Raw genomic sequence first — 21457 nt, 5'->3', positions numbered from 1 at the left:
TTTCATTCCCATGTGTCGAAATTGAGGTACCTAGCTATGCTCGTTAGTACTTCATTAGTTCAGCTAAATATGATATTTTCATTTTTTTATTTGTAAAATAATCTAGGAATGTCACCACAAGAGAATAAAATCTCTATTTTTTGATGTGCTGTTGTAGAAACCCAAACTTTCCAGACATATTTGTATCATTTTAAATTGGCTACATTTTTTTCTTGTGATTTTCTTCACATTAGTCACATAAATATTTTGGCCTCTTGCATAGTCTCTACTGCTAAGTGTAACTTTCCATTGCGTACGATTACTGGTCTTATATTCATGAGGAAAGTAGGCATGAATCTTATTTGATCAAGGTAAAGAAGTCATTGGGGAAACGTGGTACACTCAGTAAGATAAATTTCACTACGCGGTGAGTGCATGGGACCGGAATAATGTTTTATTGCTTGTGATCGCAAGAGATTGACTGCTTGACCTATCTACCTACAAGCATTTAGCTTACAACCAGCTTTATAATCGAAGATATATGAGAACGATTTAGTGAATTCCTGAAATTTCTTACCATATTTGCTCTCTGGCGGTTAGCTTTTAAGATCGGTTAGAGGATGAATTACCCCGTTGGCACACATTATTGCAATTTGTTGGTTATCCGATCGGTCAATCCCACCGGCCAAAAACAATTACCCTTTGTTAGTCGATTTCCTAAATAATCACTTGAATAATCAAAATAATTTCTAATTATACAATTGAATACTGAGTACTAAAACTATAAAATGAAGAGTAAATGATTGTAATGAATACCCATACGAATATCATAGCAGCCAACTTCCAGGTACCTACTATAGAATTGAAGGGTGTATTAACTACTCGAAGTGAATATAAATAAAAACTACTAGTAAATGAGAGCAATTTTCTACTTCTGCGCATGGGACTTTAATTGAAAAGCTAAAATCTTAGATCAGGGGAAAGATCTGATTCTCTGAATGCGATGATTAAGTTTGTTTTCATGGAGTGGAAAATTTGCTTCGTTGAATCAATGACTCAAGAAAAGGAAAAGCACCGGAATGTTAAGAAATATATTTATAAACATATACGTCATTTGCTCAATTTTTTCCATATCGTATAGTAATACTGAAGAAGCAGTTTGGATCATACCGATTTCGTTCTTTTGGTTAGCAAGAAGCTGCCTTGAACCCACTTTTATGTATTTACCGTGAGATTGACTGGAGGCGTTCCTATTCAATTTATATCTCTGCATAACACTAGAAATTATATACTAGGGTATTTTTCTGGTTATTCGTTTCTGAACTCAAGTTATCTTTTGTGCACTCAAAATTTTGTGCAGGTAAACATCTGTACTGCCGCAAACATGTACGCAATCGTGATGAACGAGTGATCATTTGAATATCCATACGACCATTGTCAACGGAATATCAATAAATATTTTCTAATTGAAAAAAGCATATCCATAGAAACTACTAAAAAATATTCTAGACCGGCAATCATAGAATGGAAGAAATACTGAATGATAGAATTTAATTCAATGCTACCTTACCATTGACTTTTCAATTACTATTACTGTTACTCGGCTAACAATGAGTAATTAATTTTGGTACACCTTTAGACTTAAATATGCGGGAAAGGGCAGACGCGTAGAGTGCATAAAAAAGAAGGCCGGGGCGGCGATCTTTTTTGCCGGCTGACCACTCTGCCCTCGCCCGTTGACCGAGTGCACCCGACTCCCCTTTATTGCGGCTCACCCTTGAGCCCCAGACCGGAATCGAACCAGCCCCCCTCACCATCGATTCCCCACTCCTCCGCTAACATCTGTCGCTACGCAAGGAGCACTTTTTACTTCGTCTTACTCAAGGGATTTCTGAGCAAAAGGAGAGATCTGGTGTAAAACATCTTGCTATGAAACAAAAAACGAATCCCTTGCTACCATTTTTTCATTCATTCGGTGGCAATGGAAGTAATGTGTCTCCCTAGTCTTCCTTCCATATATTTTCCTCTTACAAGATGATCTCCAATTTCAAAGGTGGTTATTATTCTTAAATAATTTATCCTTAAGTATAATACAAAATATTTAATGATTTTCGACTTTTCATTTGTATTCTTATTCTTAAGTTCATACAAAAGTTTCTTAGGAACAACATTTGAATATTTTAGCTCTGAGTAAACTTCGTATGGTAGCGTTATATTAAAATTAGCCATTTAGTATTTCCTCTTTATTTTAATTGCTTTGCTGGAATTTTTATTTTATTTTCTATAAATATGCTTTATAATTAGTAGGTATATATTTATTAAGGTTTCGGTGAGATAGTGCCAAAACAGCACTTTTTGCTGGATTTTTCAAACGGTTCCCAAAAAAGTAATTTCATCAGCCAATTATTTTAGAATTCGTCATAAAGTCTCCACAAAATAAAATATAAAAAGAAATTTTGAACGCAGATTTTTCAATATCGGGAGATGCTCATTTCATATCTATATTTTCCTTTCTTGCATATCAACCCTCTTACAGCTATCGTGACACCTTCCTTCCTGTTTAGAGCCCCAAACAATTGAGGTACAATGGGTAGTTTTTTTAGGGATTTGGATATGGCTGTCAGCATTTGCCCTTGCGGGAACTAGTAAGAGTTAGTTGCAACTCCATAATAGGCTGACTTGATAATATGAACTATGATTGTTGTAGGTAGTTGACATAAGATAAACCTAATCAATTTTCTTATAATTTTTACAACACTAATTACACTTATTTACTTTTTAAGATATTTTTATTGGCATTAAAAAAAGAGTACCCATGTGACTAAGTTTCCAAAACTGGCTAAGAAGCATTTTCAAATTCACAGGAAGCTTACTTACTTTGACGTATCATGAGCCAATACTCCAAAGTAGTACACAGATATTTTTAGACAATGGATCAGTCAGCCTCGGAGGGAGCTGTGACTTAAGAGTCCACACTCATAAGTGGAAACATTTCTCAAAGTTCTGCAATGATTCTCAAGGAAAACCCAACCAGTTATTAATGACAATGCATTCGAATCTTGCGGCAGCGGTTGGATTCAAACTCGGAAGTCCGTTGCGACCCGGACTCAAAAGCGCCGAAGATTTCATCGGGTCGGCATTATTAAAACCAATCATTCATTCCATCCAGGATATATATATATGTATATATACATACATATTGGTATATATGCGAATGTGCGCGAGTGAATGTGTTCGCGCGTGCTTTGTGAGTGCATAGCAAGCGGGGCTGGTCGGACGATGCCGGGCCGTCCGATATCTGGTTCTCTCGGACGTCGGAGGTGGCTTGGCGAGTTTAGCAAGACCAGGGAGTGGGCTCATTAGTCAAATATGGACATTCGGACACCTCCTCTGAATGGCGTAATAAATGATATTAACACGTAATGCAAATGCAACTCGGGCGGAGAAAGTGGTGGCATCAAGGTCCGCGGTGAGAAGCCGCGAGGGGTATTTCATATTATTTATTTTCTATGAGCGCTACCCTTTTCTCTCACACGCTTTCACACTTGCAATTCTCACCCAGGGACTATGGCCAAACCAACGGAACGAAAGAATAAAAATTAACCGTAATACCGACTCCGAGCTTCGGCCTACTCTTTGGCAATTTTTTTCTCTCTCCCTGTACGTGCTGGTGTGGCGAAGTATCAGCTGTACCGTTTGAGTTATACTCTCTGCACTGCTGTGACTGTAGTAGCCGTAGGATAAACTGGAACTTTGTCGATCCTGCTTCGTATTAGGCTCAGTCGAAGCTTGGTTCATCATGGCCCTCGGAGAATATTATCCAGGTAACAAAGGGTGGAATAAAATAGCTCCTTATTTACTGTATATGACAGAGGAATTTTCCATACATTCACGGAAGAATATTTTCAACATTTCATCAGATAAATCAAGAATTACTTTATGAGAAAACAAGAGAAACCCATGGAGAAAACATTACTAGACTTGTGAGAGAAATCACTTTGAATGTGCTTGTAAAAGTATGATGGCTTGTTCTGTCTAGCATATTTTCAGTTTTTCCATAGCTATTATATGGTTTACATGACCAAAGATTAGGATATCTGGGCTAAAGTACTAGTAGAGTTAAGTAGAGTAATTCTCCGCAGCAGCCTCTATACAGTGCTCTTTTTTATGTGGCTACGTTCGCAGTCGCATGCTTACAGAGTGCTTTATAAATAACTTATTTGGCGAATTAATTCAGCAACAGATACCATTATATCATATGTGTGTATTAGCGATCATTTAGCCCTCTCTTTTCCTTGAAACAAATTCATTCTCGCGACAGCCATATCACCTCATTTACTCAAAACTTTCCCCATGCACTTTTTTTCAAACATGCACATTTCTGGTAATTTTCGAAATCACCATTTGCTTGTCAATCAGAAGTGGAATAAATCACTTATCATGATTTCGATTTTATGTAAATTATTTCATAATTTTTCGCAATCTAACGCTGGAATACCGTATATGCATATGTCACTGCATTTTTATATAATATGAAATAAATGTTATTATAATAATTTTACAACATCGATTAATTGAATATGTTTACTCACTGCCAACGAAGAAATTTTTAACTAATTTTCTAGACGCCAAAAATTCCATTGATGAGAATTATAATAATTCTTATGGGTTAAGGTGCTTTCATATATTTCTAAAGTATCTTCCTTTTGCAATTATTAATTCGCCGACACATTTATCATCTATATATTAAAAGCTTTCGAAAATCTCGGCCTCAAATACATTTCCGCAAGTTTCTCTTCTTGGCAATATTTGGATTAAGTGGCGCAGATAAATGACATAAAAGTATTGAACAATACATAAAATATTTAAACTATGTCTATGAATAAATATTGAGGCTATGTATAAGTACAAGCTGAAAATTAAGAGATGCAATGAATAAATGGGCTAACATAAGAAAGGGAAAAGCAAGGGCAGGTGATTGTAGGAGGATGCCCTTGAATGAAGCTGGGCTCCAAGGCTATCAGAGGACCCGTTACTCTCAGGTTCGAAGACGCATTCGTTATTCATTTGGAAAACAATTCACTTCGAAGTTACGGGAAATGCCGTACATCGGCTCTGTAAATGGCGAAAATGGAAAATTTTCGGACATTGTTCATCAAATAAAACGTGAGTTTCTCGGCCAAAAAATAACGACACTGAAATTAAAAGTTTTTATTCATAATACATAAACGACTTACTAATCATTCAACGCTTAAGTCGAGGAAAACAGCAAATTATACACGCAGCTCAGGCATAAAAAGGTTCGCCTTCCTTGTTTACATTCCCGGTTATTTCTAAATTCTATCGTGCATCTCGGGCACTCACATGGTAATCAGAAAAAAATGAGAAAATGGCCAATAATTGTGATCATTCAAATTGCCATTGAAATTCAATGAATAAAAATCGATCACAGGCAGTAGGTAGCAGGTGAGTAGGTAACTATTTCGCTGAAACAGCCTATTGAGACTCAGAGAGATAATACCATCCGAAGGAATGAAAATGTTCTTAGTCTCAAACAAGACCGTAAACCTAGAATTTATTACTTATCATACGATGACGTCGATGCAAATTAGCCCCGAAAGAAACGGATGCCAATTACGAAATAAGACAAACTCTTGAGCATGTCTCAGACAAACACGCGTATAGAGCAGCAACGATGGTTGAATATTCCCTTTCTCTCAAATTTATTTTCGAATTTTCCAGGCCAAATATTTTAGAATTTTATTTGAATTGGTAAATTTAAACTCCATGGATCTTGCATTTCCCATCTATTTTGATGACACAAATTGGCTCCATTTCCCAAGCTGCGTCATTTGCAAAAAGGGAATTGTCTCCCGGAAAGTTTCAGTCAATACATGGCCATTCTTGGAGAAACAAATTGCGAAATTTGAATGTACAGCAATAGATTTGCATATAATTTTCTACTATACTTTACGTGATGAATGAGCATTTTTCCTTTACAAACGCATTCGAGTACAACAGTTGAATTACTTAATATATACTTGAAATTAATTTGTTTTATTGTACATAGTGAAGCAACGGATTGCTGGTTTTACTTGAAAATTCTATTGATCCGATGGTTGAAAAAGTAATGATTTGGAATTTGCAGCAGTTGACTAACCCAGTAAAATTATTTTCCTTAGCTTATGAAAACACGTCCTTTTACGTACAGACATTTTAAGGTTGTAAGTACTGTAAAAAAAAGTTCTGAACGATAAGGGCACACTACTTGTCGTGCTTAATTCAATTCTCTTATTGAGTACAGATGGCCAAGGAATTTATTCTCGTATAATAACCTGACGAGCATCATTTCACTCATCCATATAATTATATTATGTCTTCCAACCGGGGTAATTCTTACAAGAATTCTTCCATGGTTTTAGGTTGATTATCATCTGTTTACATATTTTATCCCAGGTAAAACTTACCAACTCAATTTAGAATTTATGTTGCCTGACTAGGATGTAATTATCGACTTTTTTACCTAATACAATTTTATTATGACTACAATGCTATACGTTTTTATACAATGATTATTAAAACCTTTCCTTTGGGGGTATTGGCCATTTTAATTGTACCTAAACCCTCGTTTCTTCAATCACAGTTTGGGCTTCGACATAAAGGAATACTAACTAGGATGAACTAAATACTAAATCAATAATTTTCCTTTTCAAAATAACTGAATTAGTGTCATTGATATCACAGAATTGAATTGCTAAAGATTACCTTCGAAATGCTGGCTAAATTAGGAAGTGCATAATGTCAATTAAAATATCAAACTTCTGGCTAAATGAACAAGTGACCCAGAATTAAACAATGTTGCACATGAAAGTTTGATTAAAATGAGGAAAGGAAGGGCCTCTGGTGCCCAAATTTAAAAGTTATGGTTACCATTATAACCCCAACCCTTTATTCGTATAAAAAGCCCAGCCACATGGCGCCACTCAATAATGCACTTCACTCTGGTTTTGATCGCCAGTTCATTCCAAATGCATACTCTGGAGGTCCGACCTCTTTCGATATGCATCTTAGCTCTGGAAGAACCATCACTCATCATATGCATCATAGCCTCTTGTATAATGGAAAATAAATTTTTCAGCATAAGTAGATAAAATATTCTGGGTCTTACTCATCGTGGTTTCCGGCCAGAAATACTCTAGTTATTCTATATATTTACGTTTTCTCATTTTGCTTAACGTACCATAAATCTATCATTAGAATCTCATGAATCTCATAGAAATATTACTTGAATGACGTTCTCCAACTCTTCGTAATGACTATTATTTTATTTTTTAATGCCTTTATTCATTTTTTCACCATAACCTGAGACAGGATCCATCATATCATGTAGCGCCAAAATGTACTGCGATTGAATGTGATCTGTTTTTCAGTTAAATCAATTATAAGAAATATGCAATCTCAAATTTGTGGTTTTATTATTAAAATTCATGATATTTTTAATGTATCCATACATAGTGGTACATCAAAAATGATAAAATTGGCATTAATCGTTGCAGCTTAACATAATACATTAGGTGAGTTTTCTCAACTTAGTTTATGACGTTGTTGAAAATTATTTTTAAAATTCCAATAGTATATGGCATTATATTAGCTGTAAATTCCACGTGTGTTCTTTACTTGAATTTAAATCCCGATAAAAATTTGTAAGAATATAAACAATGCCTGCGGGTACAACTAATACCTTTAAGTTATAAAAGGAAATAGTATCGGAAATGTGAATTCCCTAGATTTTCCTGCTTGACGCATTAATTTAAAAATCGAGACTAAGCCAATCGAACTCATTTTCATGCACACAATATATTAAGATACGAATAGGTCAGCCCAGGGTTCAGTTTAGCAGGATGAATATTGTCAAGACTTACATTTTTTATCTTTTGATCGAATTATTCTATTCGAAGTATTCTAGTTGTGTGATAAGGAAGCAAATGTATCTGGTAAGTAAACACTTGTTAATGTTGCATGCAGCATGTTTTTTTCTTCATTTCTTTGGAATTTACTAATTGCGTTCTGTGATATGATGTTACGCATATCATTTCTCGATGGAAGAAAGACGCCGGATATCGACTGAGATATGAATGGAACGACAGATGATAGCGGTGGGTGCCTACAAGTTATCACCTTCATTATTCTTGCCTTGATGATTTCTGATGTTGTTGACATAAACAGGTGTTGTGACACGGGTTCTGTTTTCACGTTGTGTTGGTGTGGGAGTCAGTCATTCGCATTCCACCCACCCACGCTCTCTCTCTCTCTCTCTCTCACACTCTCAAACACTCTTTCATAGCATCTTACCGGCAGAAAAAAAATCCATTGGCTCAAAACTGGACTGCGAAGAAGTAATCCACGGGCCAAACTATAGCAATCCATCCTTCGTGCCACGGAAAAGAATTACGCTTGGCAAAAATCATCAAAACATGTCACTAGCACATTCCGACAACACAAATAAGTGCACAACAAAAGAATTTCCTTTACGAAAAATCTCGACGACAGACGTTTTAACCGTCGAAAACAAGAGAGTAAGGACGCTGCATCCTGTCGGATCCACGAAAACAACCGTTCAACTCGATAAAATGGCACACACAAAGCAGAAGGAACACAGAAACACTACATTTGCAGAACACACACGAAGCTAAGACGTTGGTTTACTTCATAGCGAGGAGGAGAGAACTATGTCACAGAAGGGGTCTTTCTTGGCGCGGAGAAGAATAATAAGACTCGGTGCGACGACACATTTTTTCCACCACCTCTTCCGAGCTGCGAAAAAAAAAAACTTTCGTGGAAAACAAACACATATTTCTTTCCCTCCGTTTTAAAACATCTCGGCCGTCCGTAATTTTTTTCCTACGTCGATCTCAGAACGAGATTATTCCACACTGCACTCATTAATCGGACCTCCCCCCTCCCCTCCCCCTCTTTTAACCCCCTCCACCTCACCCCCACGTCACGCTCCGTCCGCCTCCTCCGCCGTCTTGCTTGCGTCGTCGCTGACTTGAGGCGACCATACGAAAGGTCGCCCGTGGAATATAGGTGGAGGGACGGGCAGCGGGGAGTCTCTCCCGTCGGCGGCCGGGGAGGGAAAGGGGGGATAGCCCACACCCCATCGTCCTCCGCCGACGGGCAGGTTGCTCCAAAGACAAGCGTCGAGGGCCCCAAAGAGTCTGTTTGTGTGTCGGTGGCCATTGCATTCGGTTGCGTGGGCATCGGTGCACTTCCGGTTCACGGGGCCCGGAGAGAGAGAGAGAGGGTCCCTTAAAGGGACGAGGAGGTGGTGGTAACTCCGGTTTCAAGGCGGAGGTGGGTTAGGGTAGAGGGTATGAGTAGGATTCCGTAAGGCTGAGTATGAAGGGATGGGTGGGGAAGAGATAGTAGGGGTGATCGAAGCACAGGGGAGAGAAAGGGGAAAAAAAAGACACATCAGGTGTAACTTGAGAAGGACCACCAATGGAGTCAATCATATATTTATTTCGTCAGCATGTGCTATCTCAAGCAGGCACTGATTTTTTAGTTAAGTTTGGGAAAGATGAGAGTCTGGATATTTGTAAATGAATGTAGGTGAGAATAATTCAGTGGATTTCTCTGGTGTAATGGTTGAGGGCAGATTAGATGAGATGGATCGGAGGAAGAAGCAATGACATAGATGACAAGCTGGGAGAAAAAAATAAAAGACATCAGATGTTATTTGAGAAGGACAGTCTCCGGAGCCATTTGAATAATATATTGTATCAATCATTTTTTATTTCAAGAGTACAATAATTTCGTGATGAAGTTTAGGAAAAATATAGTTAAAACTGAAGAAACTAACTTGGTAGTGCAAGAAATGGAGGACCACAGAATATCATCCTTAAGATTGCGGCGGTTATTATGAATGAATGGAGGTAATAATTTGTGAATGTTGCTAAAGATTGGGCATCATGAGGGTTATTTCTTAGACGTAAGTGCTGAGCACAAACAAAGGATGGAATTTGGGGGAAAATGAATAGAAGGAAGGGTAAATTACCTTTGAAGGGTGTATCAAGACCCAACAAAAGTAACTAGGGGTATTTTGAAACTAAAACTATATAATTGCAACCTATATCTGGCTAGTTCAGCTGATTTCTTTGTAACTCTCGGGAAAATATCTATATTTTTTTAATCAAGGTGGAATTACCACCAAAATTAGCAGTAATTCTGTACTCTTATACAATATTTAACGGAATATTATTCGTTGAAGTGGGACGGAGGGTAAGCCAACAGTCATTGAGGCTCAAAGGTGTCCAATCTGGTGTTTTAATTTTAACATCCAATGAAGATGCATTAACATCAACAAACATCAGGGAAAATCCCTGGTGCTGAGAAATTTCTTGGAAGATGTGGTCATAAGTACCAAAATTTCAAAATAATCTTTATTGCTGATAGGAATGACGACAAAATTATAACTGCTTATTTTAGCATTCTTACATATTTCTGTCTTTGGCGTCAACTGCATGTATCTTGGGTGAAGTTTATTCATGGGAATATTGCTAAACCATTTATCGTAAACCGCCAGAACCGTATCGAATTCGACCATTTGCCTGTCTTGAAACATTTTTTTTTTTTAATTTGATGCCTTCAAAATTTTTTATGCCTTTACAGGTATTTTCTATAAGCCTTCATAGTAGTTAAACTTACCTAGTTCTCTCTAGAATAAGTTTCAGAAACGTTACAAAAGAAGTTATTAACATCTCAATAAATATCTTCAATGAACTGAAAACATTGCTTTAAATTATGGAAGTTGATGCACGGGGACACGTGCTACCCCCCCAGACGCTTAAAAAAATAGACAAAATTTTTAATACGTTTATCATTCGGTTTGCTTTGTTGTTTACATTACGGAGCCTTAATAATTTAAATTCATGTAAATAATTATCATATCAAAATATAGAGAGCATTTCGCATAGTAACTGTGGTTTTTAATCTCAAAAGTAAGAAGACCGTTTGCCTGTCACCCCATCCCCCCCAGAAAAAATTCCGGATCCGGGCTTGTCTGGAAACATATTTTTTTGATCATCAAAGTACGGTAGTTTTGATAAAGGAACTTACTCTAAAAAAACAATTCATTAAAAGACTAATGATAAATTATCGTAGACCATTTGCAGTAAACGGATGACAATATACCCAAATATATATGTCAGGCTATATATATTTTATGTCAGTGACATATTGGAAGCTTTTTTTTGAACGATTGATCTTATTGGCAGCAGTTAGCGAAAGATTTTATGACGAAAATTGGTGTCTACGCCAAGAACATTCCGCTGAGCTGAAGCGACTTACTCCTCGCAACCCAGCGTCATTTGTTTCTTAGAACACTTAGGCTTCACCATGAATAAGATAAACGTAAATAAAAGTTGACTTGTAAATATCGTGCATGAGTCCAAAGCCGTCTTTTTTGGATGGCACTGATGGCCATTGCCTCATGAAAACCAGTTGGTTGGGAATTTAGTTAAGAAAGCCAGTATAAAGGACGATAATTTGAGAATTCCGAAAGAGTTCCACACTTGCGAACATTTTTGAAATCTAAAAATCACAATTTATGATGAGATTTAAACATGCTACTTGAAATCCCATATCACCAAAATATTTACACTTGCAGCATTGTCGCCGTAGCTGTTTCGCTACCAGTTTTACACCAGCTCTCTACCACAGCTAGAAGCTGCAAACCAATCAAATCACCTTTTGTATTTTTTACGAAACCATCTTCGGTTTTTTTTAACGCTTCTACTTCATTTTTCTGCAGTTAAATTTTCCTATTGTCCGAAAAGAAACATTTCTCACGGAAAAGGTGATAGTAATAATAACTTATTATACATCTCAGTTTCTGAGTGAGAGGTGATTGGGTATTAATGATTCAATATGTATTCTACGATTTCCAAAGTCTCAAAATAATATAAATTTATCAATCCATATTAGCAATCGGCTAATTGAGTTCAAAGCCTCACTTATATAAGTTCAAATGGCTTTTGACAGTGATCTGACGCGGTTTCGTCCACCTAGGTTTGATCCTGGAAATTCTGTACTCTCTAGAATCATAGATCTTGTGAAAGGTTATGTGTCTTGCGATTGAGGCTTCAAATTCGGCTGTATTATACCTGGAAGCAGATTCAGCCGTCTACCTGTTTGTCATATGCTTCGCCCGGAATTCCCGCTCATGACCTGACCCTTCACGCTACTCGGGATTCTTCCTCTACTGAACACCTGATCTGTTGAATTATTTGAATAGTTGGAACGCAATGAAATGCAAGACGGATATAAATGTTAAATTCCTAGGAGACTCACACATTGGTCTGGATTGTATGTGAGTTTTCCAGGTCAAGCTTTTCACAGATGTGATTTGTGTATACGATTTTACACAATGCTCATTGCGACATTCTCTGACAATATCTTGGTCGTATAAACCCACAAAATGTAAGATCGTAGCAACTCAATTATCATATTAGGATACCCATAATTTTTTTACTATGAGCCGGAAATGATATCCCTGATGCCTGTCTATTCTCGTCCAGTAATTTGCATTAAGTATAAAGTAACGAAATGCTCGGTTTTTCCCTGTAGAATGAAAGACTCTTCACCACATATTAGTTATTTTTCAGCAATATTTACCGTACATGTACTATAAATACCCTACAACTAATAATGATTAAACGGAATGGATTCAGGCGTTACTCAGAGGATCTATTTTCTTGGTTAAATAAAAAACACAGTACTATTCCACAACCTTATATTTTTGCAGTCTACTAGTTTCAACGTTACAACGTCATTATCAAGACTAACTTTTAGTCTACTCAAGACTAACCAGTTAGTCTTGATAATGACGTTGTAACGTTGAAACTAGTAGACTGCAAAAATATAAGGTTGTGGAATAGTACTGTGTTTTTTATTTAACCATGAATATCTCATCGTTCCACCAAGTAACGCCTAAATCTGTTGATCTATTTTCTTTTGTAAAATTTAAAAAAAAACGCCCTTGCTTTATTCCACACAATGCGTACTAAGGACGTTGATATCTTATTCAAATCTCACATAGAAGTCTATAAACCCTTGCATAATCTCAAACTTGATTACCTACCACCTGGGTAATACACCCGCTTCTTCTAAATAGATTTCTATGAGTATTAAAATTTGATATTTGGAAGAGAAAGCAATTATTCGAAAAGAAACATGTCTCACGGCAAAGATGGTAGTAATAATAGTTTATTGCACACCTAAGTCTCTGAGTGGGAATGTTAATGGGGTGTTTATGCTTCAATATGTATTCTACACTTTCCGAAGTTTCAAAACAATAAAAATTTTTCCACGTATATTAGCCATCGACAAAGTGAGTTCGAAACATCACTCATGCTACTTTCCTGCCTCTGCCGTGAGCACCGTCTTGCGTTGGTGCAGCTTCCCATATCTTCCAATCATCCAATAGCTCCAGTCAAACTTCTCCTTCACAACCTCCTTCCCTCTTCTTTTTCTCATCCCACTTGCAGTACTCACCCTCTCCCATCTTTCACTCCACCGAATATTGCAAGGCTGCCCTCAGCCAGCCAGCCAGGAGATCGGTTCCGAAAAATTCGGGCCACGCAACATGCCAAACTGCTCTTTTCTTTATCTCCTCTGACGGATTCTTACCTTGGATGCAGTGGTGGATATACTTCTGGGTGCTCTTGTTGTCAAATTAGATGACAGATATGCAGTTGAAGAACTTACATTATGCCTGCATTGCCAAAGCTTTCAACACTGTTCAATGAGAACAGGCAGTAGCCAAACACAGTCATCTGCAGCTTAAGTTATACTGAAAACAAACTCATGGTTTCGAGCCTTCAGTTTACTAGGGAATTTTTTTTTCAATTCCTCGGGCAGTGCTGTATTCACTTTTCGCTAAAAAAATTCAAAACGAGAGTGAGCAAACGATAGACTCTACTTGGTGTAAGATAAATTTCATTGGTTAATTCCTAATCCTGTCCGAAAATTGTATCTAGAGCTCCCAAGCAAGGTAGAGTTACGGTATCTTTCCGTTTGAATCGAATCTAATATCCAGCAATAGAAAAAGCACCTGTAGTTTTTATGACAAATTATTTAAAGGTAACGCTTTTTTCGAGCTTTGCAGTTTTTCATTTAATTATTAACTAACTAACTTTTACTTGACAGGCATTATAAAGTACAATATTGCATATATGCAACAGCCACGCGCAAGTGTTCTCTTCGTATAGACTGGATCAGGATAACGGGATCATGCCAAATTATACTAGGAAAAAAGGATATCTTTGATGTGACCAAACTTACTTAGGTTAAATTTTCTTCGCTGGAATTACAAAAAAGCCAGTTTTTATCGATTTATTATTTTCTTAATTTCTCTATGCCGCTTCATTTGAAGGAATATCAAGTTACATATGGATCGATTTAATGCAGTAATGATAAAAGTTACAATTTAGTGGTCTACGCTAATGATTAGGGTTCATACTAGTAATCAAAATGACCTGTAAATTAATATAGCCTTAATTTCATTTCAGAAAATTATATTATATACGTCTATGGCAATTCAACTCTCTTTTTAAGGTTTGTCTTTTCTAGCGCTTATTATAGGTTGCCATTCCCTCTGTACGCACTTACAATTAGTCATTCTTTGTTCCCAAGCAAAAGATTGTTTTGTGAGGTGAAGGCAAAGCTTTTTCAAGCATTCATCAGGCTTTATATATTCATATAGGCTTTATTTTCTTTGTGCAAAAAATCCAGAGAAAAATATTATTCGCCTTGACTGGGATTCGAACCCGGATACCCCGATTTCCGGTGGAGTATTTAAGCCAGTTAAGCTACGGAGGCGTCATTATTGGCTTTCTCAATATCTTATACGCATTTACAAAAATATCTGATTGCAGAGTAAATATTTCGTCCAAAAAGGTAAAACTATCGTAACAATATTTCCCACTGTAAGGCTCATAACTGGCAAACCAATAAAACAAATCAATCCTCGTATCAAAAACTCAGCAGAGCTGGAGATATAATATCACCTAATGCTAATGACGAAGCAGTCAAGGTCTAATGTAGTCCTTTAGGTTATGATATAAATCCGATAGGTTGGCTATATAGGGAAGAAATAATTATAACTATTCTCTTATGCAATCAGAAGCAGCTATGCTAACGTTTTCCGTTTAACGTAACATGGAAGTATGGTGAGTGCAATCATATGCCATTAATGCACTTGCCTTTCGGCCCCGGGGGTAATTAATAGATAGTAGCTCATAGAATTCAAACTCACCACGGCATCTTTGATGGAAATAGAGCCATCGGGATGATCAAAGATGATCTGCTTCCGGGAGTCCTACATATTGGGCGTCGGTCAAGAGCATGAGGTTCGAATGGAGAGAGTTTAATTTGAATGGACAGTTTAATGCCACCAATTTAGTCTACTTCTACGGTTCTCACATCTTGCCGCATTCGTCTATCAGTCTATCTATTCGGTTGCTGGCTGTTGTTGACGACAAGCAATCAAATTATCAAGGCTCATCACGTCCAGGAGATTTTTAAAATTTTATTTATTTATTTCCATATCATCAAAAACAGCACATATTTGCCTTTTACATCAGGGTGTTCAAGTTGTTAGCAATATCTCGTGCACGAGCAACCATGGCCTTGATAGGGGAAATCTACCTTGACTGGACTCAAACCCGTGACCTCTTGCCAGGCGAGGACTTAACCCCGAGGCCGGCAGATGCTACCTGATTCTATCTGTGTTATTGTAAATACCCCAATTATGCATGCTTCACGCGTGCATCGTATGGTCCAAGTTTTTTTTGCATATATTTGGTCATTATCTATGAAATTCTCTCATTAAGTGAGATGAATTTAACTCTTCTCTTTCCTCATTTCTTAACATCGACTCGATGGTTAATTTAAATAAATTAGACAGGATAATTATTTCACATCATTATGATGGGGCTCCAGTTTTTTCCCTAAGCCCTCTTATCTCGAGGAATTTTGCATGAGCATCAAATGATATAAATCATATTCGAACTTGTAATCCTTCCGAGAGAATCTAGGTTCCCTCCGTAATAGCCCACTGTTTCTTTTCAAGTTTCCCCTTCATACATAGCATGTTTACCTTACCTAGATGCTTAATGGTGTGTAGCCAGAACAACGTGTGATCTTTATTATTTGTGTTCGGTAAAGGAAATGAGTTTTTGTTATCTAGTTGAAGCACTACTTACTATTCCAGCTGTATTCATATGCAGTGCCGTTATCTTTGGAATTAACCACAGTTCTTACAGCAAAATTTTTCAGCTGTCTCACCCTAATTTCAAGTACCACAATATCCGTCGGAATAGTGATTACATCTTAAGTTCCACGGCATTACATATAATAACGTGGATAAATTAACATTTGAAATCGTCTACCTTTTTTGCCATGTACCAATATGTTCAAGCATATTATACTTATAACGGCAAAGGAATTCACCTTCTATGTTATTCTATGTAAATAAATTGAATGAAGGGAAAACTTTATGTCCAGGAGAGGCTACCTGGATATTCCTTGATCATTGGTTGTTGAAGGACAAATTCGTAACGGGGTATACAGGAGTGAATTTGTGTAATGGCTATTAGGATTGCGTAATTTAAGGGATTTGAGTAACATATTAGCTATAATAATCATAATATTAGTGAAAAAATACAGTTCAATTTAATTTAAATAGAAAAATTTTATATATAACTATAATCGGTATCTTATGCATGCTTACCAGGCAATAAAATCCTATCGTGGTGGAATTTTTTAGGGTCCATGAGAGTGAGATGTTACCTATTGACTTGTGAAAACAGTAAATAAGCCGGAATTAGCAGTCCTTATTTTATCGACCGACTTACCTAGCAATAGTTTAATCATTGGTCGATTTTCATTTTTCCTGAATACTATTAATGAAATCTTCTGTGGGTCTCAGCCAGGTTAATTCTTCCATATAAGCCGACGTTTCGAGAGACGACTTGTCTCCCATATTCAAGGCCGTGTTACTCTACGGACGTCCAATTTCACACTTTCAATTTTGTAACAGCCTGGCTGAGAACCCAAGGAGAATTCATCAATTACTAAGCATCAATTACGAATGTCTGAAATCGGCGCGGTGGTTTCACACATTTTACCTTCAAAGGTTTGATAATAAGGTCTTAAAACTAAATTTATTTTTGAGATACCAAACTAAATGGAAAAGTATATTTTTAATTACGACAGTCGAAACTAAGGTTGCCTATTGACTGTTAAAGCACTTCATACCCGTATTTTTTTAAATAGTGTCCTTGCGATATACGTAGAAATAAAACGTAAAATAACGCATTTAGTTATTTCTGCACTGTTAAGAAAGCAATTCCTTTATACTTAGTGTATAATTATTTCACTGCCAGAAAAATTAATTATATTTTTTCGTCATCATCAGCTTGAGATGTTGACTTTGGGGACCCTTCAGCTTCATGAAGGAGCAAGCTCCACCCGAACTAAATCCGTTGCTACCCACGGAGGCATACGGATATTTTAAGACTTCAAAACTTACCACTACGCCATAAAAAAGGGCACTCCACGTATCTTTTACTCACAAATTTAACTCTATTTGGAGCAATTACTTCCGCTTGAGGTCGTAAGACCGTCAGCATATGTATTTCTGATCATTGTAAAATCCGTTCGTCTTTTATGGTTTGTTACAATCATGATAACTTTTTCAACTTTTGGGTGCATGCAAACATTTCCTCGTGGAAAAATTGCATAAAGAGCGTACCAGCAATCATAACATCTCCAATGTAGCCTTATAAACAAACCAACATACTTTTCAGGTAGAAATAAAGGTGCTCTCTGGCTGAGCAGCTAGCAACAAGCAAATATTATCCATTTTAAAAGTAAATAGTTTCGTAATAGTCCAAGAGAAATTAAATGTTTTAATTTTATTTCACATCGGAGTTTACTCATAATGTCATATTACCTGCATATTCCCTTATTGTTCACCACGCGCCCACAAACTTGCCTTCAAAGACCCGTTAGATCATGAAGGGGCCAGCCCTTCAAGATGTACAAAGCACGAAATTGCACCTTTGTACTTCATACTCATATTGGTTTCAATATCGTATTTGCGATAAACATTGAAATAAACCGTTCAAGACGGCATTCCTGCACTGTTAAGGGGACATTTTCAAGTATCTTTTACAGTGTATAATTATGCATTATATCTGCACTACTAAGGGATCAATCTCGATAACCAATTTTCGTAATGGGTCTCTTACCACCATCACCAAATATTGCTGATCACAGTGGAGTTTTTGAGATTAGTTGCTCTGATTTGTTTTTACTAATGATTATTTAACTCACGTTTTCGATACCTATACATAAATCTTCCCGGAGGTAGTATTTCATGAAGACCTTCTCCAATTTAATATAATAAGCAATTAAACATATTTTCCATCCGTAAATAATTGTGAGCAAGATACTTTTCATTTAAAATAAGAATAAAGAGGCAGTATCTAATTGTCACAGAAGATTGGGATGATATAAGATAAGGAGGAAGCTGGAATATAAGACAGTAGAAGACAATGCGTCGCGTCGACTTGAAGAATCGTTTTTGCTTACGGATGCTCCGAGATAATTAACTTTTTTATGTGCTTCACATCACGGTTTTTGCATATTGTTATTTTTCCCCCATCTTTCCTCTTGTACTTCACCGAGCGCACTCCAAGTTGCCGTCGAGGGTCCGTTAGCTTCATGTTGGGGCCAGCTGCACTCGGCTGAGACCTGCGCAGACATACAAGCCCTCTTGGCCGGTGCTCATCCGTCTCTTTCGCGCATTCCTCCTTTTTTCACGTCGAGGCTCCGTCCGTCTCTCTGGGCGTCTGAAAGCGGTGACAGAGGAAGACACTCGGCCGTCACTCTCCGTCCTCTCCCGGTCTTTCATTTCGAGAGACCACATGACGGATGTTTGCGGCGTGAATCTCGTCAGACATTCGGGAGGTTCCTTTACTCGTCAGCGTCAGATGGACAAAATCGTGGCATGATGAACCATCGCGATGGCCCGTGAGGAAGATTTAGTGATGACCGCTCTAATTTGAAATATATACGTTGAAAAAAGTTGAAAAATGTCTTCGAGAGTCCCTCTCGATGATGTTTTTGGGGATCAGATTCACCAAATATGGTAGGGATGCATGCAAGAACTCGTGAAGAATTGCTGGTAAAGAGTTTCATACCATATTTTTCATTTAATTTCAAATATACCCGGTGCTTGCCTGGTATTTTTGCCAGTTATGAATAATACTTCAGATGAGTCATCGTACATGGCTTAGAAATATCCTTTACTTTATTAATTTGGTTAAAATTATTGAGTTACTTTAATAAACTCATTTTCCAAAGCAAATTAATTGGCTTTTGGAAGAAATTTTGTGCATAGTCGAATGGTAAATTTTGTTTTTTTTTTAGTTCTAATTATTTCCCTCCAATAAATGAATGCAGTTTATTTTTAATACAATTTTCGACTTGGCTCTAACTTGTCACTAGTTGGTCCATAATTGATAGTAGTTGTATATCACAGAGAAGATGTCTTGCCTTTTTGAGATTTGTTGGTCAACAGCAATATTGTCGACTAGTGTATGACCTAATATTATAATTTGGTTTTCCCTTTTACCAACAATTTTCGATTAGACTAACAGTTTCCCATTAGCTCTTACTTCCATTTATGACGGTGTATATTTCTGGAATGGTGCCTCTACTAATATATCGTCAACAGAACTAGAATAGGACGCACGAAGAATGTTTATGACTTGAGACTAATCACGAAAAAAAGAGCTTAAGGCATTTACGAACACGCATTCATCGCTTGTTAGTTTTTCCAAGAAGTTTATTTACTTGAAAGTGCTGTTCTTTACCTGCTATAAGGCACCAGTTTGTCAGTCAAAGTAAAAATTTGTCCTACTTTAAAAATGACTACTTTTAATGCGCATAATTTTTCCAATAGCTTTCACAATAGTTTTTTTCTCGCATTTTCCTATTGGTACTTTCGTATCATTTTGTTATGCATATACTTGACCCATAATGCATACAAAGCTATTAGCAAACATAAATTATGATTGATCGGAGATGGCAGCCTTGGCATCTATTTTCTGTTTCGGTAATTTAGTTTTACTCAATTGATTTCTATGAAGCGTAGTCATTTGATTATATCTATTGATTCAGCATAAAATAAGATGACGACCGTTTTTATAATATGCAAGGTTTCTTATAAATCCAAGGTGGATAATGTGAATTGAAATGGATACAACGTATCTGCACGTATATAGTAATCATTTATGCACACTTTTGTACATCTAAGTTATGCAACTTTTAAATTTTCAGTACGCATTTCTCGCAAAGATTTTACCTGGAACCAATTGCCGCTGTATAAATAAACGGACTCGCACTCCAAATCTATTTAAAATTGGACAAAAAAGTAATGTCTTAGCGATGCATCAAGCCAAATACGGATTTTCCAAACGAGCAAGATGATTGCCGAAGCAATTAGGAGGAAATACGGAAGTATGGTTTTCGCTAATGACTCCTTATAATAAATGACTAGCAATTATAACACTACCAGCTAATTTACAGTACCAGCTTATTTTGAATAGCTATAACGATTATGAGTGCAATGTGCGAAGCATACGCAGTACCTACTAGAGTCGTCAGTTTACAGGAAAATTCTTCTTCCCCTCTACGGATGGAAGTCCATTAGTAGTCACTGGCCGATAGGATGCGGTGAAAAAACCACAAGGAATGTTCTAGGAGAGACACGAAACCAAACCGGCCACACGAGAAGACGGGTTGAACATCAGCCTCACTTTGATTTTCTTAGATATAAGAATTAGGTTTGTCCTGTAGGATGATATTTTCCTAGATAATGGAAAGCTACGGAGAATATGTTCCTCTCTGCTTCTTCATTAACAATGTCTAGGAAAATACCCTTTCATAAACAGCATTTGGGATCGAAAATGATTGAAAATGCTAAATAATATTTTTCTACCAAAATAACATAAACACTATTGATTTTAAAGGTTCAAATGGCTCCGATGAACGTTATTTCTATTTTTCCTATGAGCAATAACTATTGATAATTGACTTAACAAGGAGAAGAATTTGTATGAATTTTTTTTTTACATTTAAAACCCGAAAAATTATAAATAATACCGATCTTCCGATGACTAAAAAAGAGACATAACCACCGAAGGATTAGATTCACTTGATACCAATAGGAATTGGATTGCACGAACAACTAGACTATTAGGAATTATTTACTAATAGCACCACTTAATAACGCAATTTCATTTTGCATATAATATTTTTGTAAAACACATTTTTGTTATTTAATTTTATTATTTAAAATCTAAAAAATATAAGAAAGACTAATGAAATATAACCACATAAAAAAGGA

At 36.7% G+C, this 21457-nt stretch overlaps 2 long non-coding RNA genes across 2 annotated transcripts in view; one reads left to right on the top strand and one right to left on the bottom strand.

The window, feature by feature from the left end:
* The window catches only part of LOC124156907, a 49611-nt gene extending 40716 nt beyond the window's left edge, over positions 1-8895 (bottom strand). The window contains exon 1 of the long non-coding RNA XR_006864427.1: positions 8332-8895. This is a non-coding gene — a long non-coding RNA (uncharacterized LOC124156907). The remainder of the gene's footprint in view (positions 1-8331) is intronic.
* The window catches only part of LOC124156906, a 352033-nt gene that overhangs the window by 183304 nt on the left and 147272 nt on the right, over positions 1-21457 (top strand). The window lies entirely within an intron of this gene.

The sequence above is a fragment of the Ischnura elegans genome, chromosome 4, assembly GCF_921293095.1.
Source record: "Ischnura elegans chromosome 4, ioIscEleg1.1, whole genome shotgun sequence".
NCBI lineage: Eukaryota > Metazoa > Arthropoda > Insecta > Odonata > Coenagrionidae > Ischnura > Ischnura elegans.
The sequence above is the reverse complement of the archived record's forward strand: the minus strand, read 5'-3'. Positions and strand labels throughout refer to the sequence as shown.